The sequence below is a fragment of the Elephantulus edwardii genome, unplaced genomic scaffold, assembly GCF_000299155.1.
Source record: "Elephantulus edwardii isolate Elephantulus edwardi_28Jun2011 unplaced genomic scaffold, EleEdw1.0 scaffold00324, whole genome shotgun sequence".
NCBI lineage: Eukaryota > Metazoa > Chordata > Mammalia > Macroscelidea > Macroscelididae > Elephantulus > Elephantulus edwardii.
Window position 1 is genome coordinate 1 of NW_006400074.1, and position 5623 is coordinate 5623.

Consider the following 5623-nt stretch of genomic DNA (forward strand, 5'->3'; position numbering starts at 1 on the left):
TAACAAGATTCAGTGTAGTTAAATCAACAAAAACCTTAATAATTTTTATAACTGTAGCATTAAATCAACAAAAACATTCACAATTTTTTTCTCTTTTTTTTTTTTCCTTTGGGGGAAGGGGGAGGATTTAGGGTAGAATTTGGGCAAGAAGGGAAAGAAAGTATGGAGAATGGAGAGTGTTGGTGTGAAGAGGCAATGGAGAAAGTTAACATTAATTATTTTAACAATATATCTTAACATTATGTATCTTTGAATTAATTTTACAATGTATCTCAACATTATGACATAGGAAGAAAGAAAAAGCATCATACATAGACTTTAAAAGAAATTCTTAGTTTCATCTTCCTTCTCTACACTTTTGTCTCAGGTCATAATGTCGCTCCTTAACCTTTCTTTCCATCTTAATATAGGCAAAAGTAACCTTTTGGGTTTTCTCCCTCTGGTGTCAGCCATAAAGTTGCCTCCCCCCCCCATTTAGTTCGCCATCTCTAGTCTCCAGAGACCTTAACTTCAGGCACATGTTCTGACAAATAATCAACAGCTGTGGGACTAGGGTAAGAGAGGGAGCACTTCACATACTGAGCAGCAAGACTTAAGAGAGACTGGAATAAGAACCAGGTGAGGGCAAGACCCTGGTGGCAAGGCCCTGGTGATGGTGGTAGAGAGACTGTGGCATTGCGGTAGAGAAACTGTGGCAATTGCAACCTGAGAGTTCTTGCATCTGTGTTGTCCACAGTTAAAGATTTTGCTGTTCTTGCTGGATGCTTGAAGGAGAAACTTTGCTCTGAGGCAAAACTTGCTGAATGATTGAGGAAATGACAGGCTTCTTGAATTTGTATTGCTGAACTGAACCAGGACTTTTATTAAACCTGGATGTACATTGTAAGATATTCTTTGCCCCCCACCCCCACTCTCCAACTTACTTCCCTAATAAACCACATTTTCAGTGTCACAACTGTGAATCTCTTGCTGCTCGTATGGCTTTAGAAGTACCATGAGGCTGGGCTATGGGCTCTTTGCTTTCTCCTTTAGGGCAGGGAAGGGCTATGCTAGTGTCATTCCCTCTGGCCCTTTCATAATGACACTCATGGCCTTGTTCCCCCATTTATAATTTTTAGTTCACCAGACATTCCCCCATTGTGAAAAAACAATAAATAGTTAATGCAATGTAGGAGTGGTTGAGTCTGACCTCTAAACAGTTCAAAAAGGGCAACTGTCCCCATCAATAATAATCACAGTAGCAAGCATATGGTCAGACATACCTCCTCACATGCTCCTGCACCTATCTCTATGAATCATTGGGTCTGATGTTTGTTGGTTATTGACTCACAGACTTTACTCACAGTTGTATTTTTACTAGAGAGGTATGTTGGGAAGTGGAGGAGAGAAGGAATATTACATAAACCATTTCCAGATTCAGTCCAACAGTCCCAAGCCAGATTAACAGCGGGATAAAATTCCTCAGTTAGTTCAGGACAGCTTCTCACTTAACAAGTGAAAATCCAGGTTTAGTTCAGCAGCACAAATGCACCTCTGGCTTCCTCAATCATTCAGCAAAGTTTATTTTAGAGCAGTTACAAGTCAGCTTCTCCTTCAAGTCATCCCCAAACAAAATCTTTTATGGTGGCTCCATCTGTGGAGTTCCTCTGGTTATATTTTACCACAGTCTCTTCACAGCAGTCTGACACAGTCTCTTCACCTTCTTTCTCTCTCTCCACCTTTCACCCTCTCCCACCTTTTTTCACAGTGTGGAAAGCACTCTCTTTTTTTTAAATTTAATTTAGTTTGTTTCTTTTTCATTTCAATGAACATCTACAGATATTTTGGAATTCCATATTGTTCTCACAGCTGTTGATGATTTGCAAGACCATATATCTGCAATTAAAGTAGCTGGAGACCATGCACACAGTGGGAGCTAACAAAATGCGTAGAAAAGCCAATTTTTAGGATTAATGATTCCACAAAATAAAGATGTCCCTAAAGAACTCCTAGCCTTTCCACCTCCTTCTAGTGGGTAAGCCATGCCCTGACCTCCTGAGACCATTCTGCCGTAGATCACTAGCATGATTTTCCTGTAGTTTTTCTTCTGAGTAGAATCCAGGTATATCCACTGTTCTTGGGGACGAAAAAACAAAATATAACGTCATGACCTTAAGCATGGTTCCAAAGAAAGGTAATTGCCCCTGCCTAGAGGAAAAGTGAGAAAGATTGAATGTGTCAAAGAAGCCAAAGCATCTGAAGATTGGAGAAATCCTGAGGGAGAGATTAACAGAGGAAGAAGCCAAGAGCAAAGCTACAGTCCCTACTGCAGTACTTCTTGTCCTGAGTAGAAGACATTTAGGTTTTAACTTTTATACGTACGTTTCTGAGTTGTATGACTCTAAGTATAAAGGTTTCCTGTTGAATGGAGAACATACTTGAGGTATGTTTTTCAACCTCGTCACATTCTTTTTTAACTCTTTAAATGACTTAGTGTCAGAATCTGACATTTCCAATATTGACACGAAGTCTAGACAATCCAAGGTAAAAACAAATGAAAAAAGGAATTTGTTGGCAGTGCGAATTTAAAAAAAAAAGAGGGAATAACACTGAAGTTGACTATGTTTAAGCACCTTCAAGAGACAAGACTGGTGTATTCAGAGAAGGGACAACACACCCTTGTAATCTCCCAAGAATTCTGAGATTAGGGAGGAACACTCATTCAGTGGATGAGTTGTCATGAATAGGTAGCCTCAGTGGTAAGCAACCCAAAGGAAAGCAGTTCAAATAAATGGGATGCTCTGTAGGGAAAAGATGGGCAATTTCCTCCCATGTGATTTACTGACTCTGAATACCCACTGCAGGGTAAATATGAGCCAATTCCAACTAGACAGTTCAGAACAACAACAAATGGAAGTAGAGGAGCTCTAGTGGCCTACTCTGTAGGGATTAATGCTGGCAAGCCAGAGATGGTGCCTCTCTGGTGGTTCAAATCCATCAGAAGGTCTACAGTAAAAGGATGGAAAGTCTCCTCCCATGCAATTTAAAGTTTCCAAAAACTTGCTGGTGAGTCAGCCATGAATCAGGTCTAACTCAACAACAATAGGTTTGAGTTTTGAGCTATTCAGAAGTAGAAACTCACAAGTGAAACCCCTACTACTTCTTGGTTCTATGACCTTTTGCAAGTTGTTAAATTTTTCTGAGTCTTAAATCTCACTTAAATTCTCATCAAGAAATGGGGAGGGAATCAGGTTTACAGATCTCTAATGTGGCATCATCTGCTTTTTTGAAACACTGTACTTTAAATTCAAAGTATTCATCAAGTTGTTAGCTGTCAAATCCACAACATCTCATAGCGAATCTATGGATCAGGAAGTAGCTGGGGGGATTAGGGAGAGTTGGACAAATAAAAGTTAAAAAAATGCTTAATAAGAGAAATACAAAGCAGAACCACAATGAGATACCATCTTTCCCTAGTAGCAGTGGCAAAGTTTAGCAAGGCAGCAAGTAATAAATGTAGGAGAGGGTGTGGCGAGATAGGAGTTCTTATACACTGTTGGTGGGATTGTAAAATGGTACAGCCACTCAGGAATGCAGTTTGGCATTTCCTCAAAAACCTGAGTATAGAAATTCCACATGATCCAGCTATTCCACTACTTGGAATATGTTGTTGTTATTGTTGTTATGTGCTGTCAAGTCACCTGTGACTCATAGTGATTCTATGTACAACAACCCTAAACTTTGCTCTATCCTGTGCCAACCTCACTGTCTCCAACACACCCATTACTCCAATCACTGAATCAATCCATCTTATCCAGGGTTGGTCTTCCCCTTCTGTGCTGTCCCTCCACCCACCCCCAAGTATGATGTCCCTCTCCAGGGACTGTTCCCTCCTTGCAACATGTCCAAAGTATGTCACATGAAGCTTCAGAATCCTTGCCTCCAAGGAGCAGCCTGGTCTCTAGGATGAACCTGTTTGTTCTCTTAGTTCTAACACCACAGTTCAAAGGCATCAATTCTCCTTCTATCATCCCTAGTCAGAAAATGAGAACTGAGGCACAAACTGAGACGTGTACACCAATGTTCATAACAGCATTATTGACCATAGCAAGGACATGGAAACAGCTCAGATGTCCAACCACAAGAGTATGGATTGAGAAATTATGGTACATTCACATGATGGAATACTATGCAGCACTCAGGAGCAATGATTATGTAAATTACTCCCTAACTTGGGAGGAACTGGAGAACATATGCTAAATGAACTAACTCAGAACCAAAAAGACAAATACTGTATAAGACCATTATTGTTGAACATGTATGAGGCAATATGATGGGTGGAGGGAGGAGTGGGTAAGGGAAAGGGGAAAGATCCACTGTGAAAAACAGTATATATGAACTTTGTAAATAAACCAGTATAAAACAAAAAAATTTCTAGAAAAAAATTTCCATACACAAAAATCAACTCAAGGTGGATCAGAGAGACCTGGGAGTAAAGCAAAAACCCATAAAGTTCGAAGAGACAAATTGGGATCAAGCTTAGACAGCCTAGTCCACAGTATAAAGATACTGCCAAATACAACCAGAAATGCACAGTCTGGAGAGGATAAAATTGATGAATGAGACCCACTAAAGAGTAAATCCCTGTGCACATCAAAAACATTTTTTGACAGAATAAAAAGAAAACCTACTGACTGGGATCAAACATTTGGCAATACCATTTCAGACAAGGGTCTGTTAACAAAAGTTTACAGAATCCTACAGGACCTCCACAAAAATAAGACTGATAACACAGTTACAAAATGGGCAAAAGACTTTTCACAGAGGAAGATATTCGGATGGCCAACAGACACATGAATGCTCAAAATCAGTGACAATAAGAGAGATGCAAATCAAAACCACATTGAGATATCATGTCACCCCAGTAGCAGTAGGAAAGTTTAACAGGACCACAAGCAATAAATTTTGGATAGTATGTAGGGAGATAGAAACTCTCATACATTGTTGGTGGGATTGTAAATGATACAATCATTCTGGAAGGCAGTTTGGTGTTTCCTCAAAAAGCTCAACATAGAAATTCCATATGACCCATCTATTCCACTGCTTAGAATATACCCTGAGATAATTAGAACTGAGGCACAAATGGCGACTTTCACACCAATGTTCATAGCAGCATTATTTACCATTGTAAGAACATGGAAACAGCCCAAATGTTCTATCACAATCAAATGGATTGAGAAATTATGGTACATTCATACAATGTAATATTATGTAGCACATAGGAAATTTTGTAAATCACTACCTAACTTAGAAGGGACTTAAAAGTATTATGCTAAGTGAACTAACTCAGTTTCATAAGGATAAATATGGTCTAAGACCATTATTGTACAAATAGATATGTAGTATACATTCTATTTTACTTTCTTTTTTTTAATTTTCTACTGGTTTATTTACGAAGTTCACATACATTGTTTTTCACACAAGATCTTTCCCATTTCCTTTACCCACCCCTTCCTCCACCTGTCAAATTGTGTGAGCCTATGATTAATCACACACACACACACACACACACACACACACACACACACACACACACACGCCATTCTCAGTCTTCTGCTCCTGCCTCCCCCTCTTGGATCCTCAT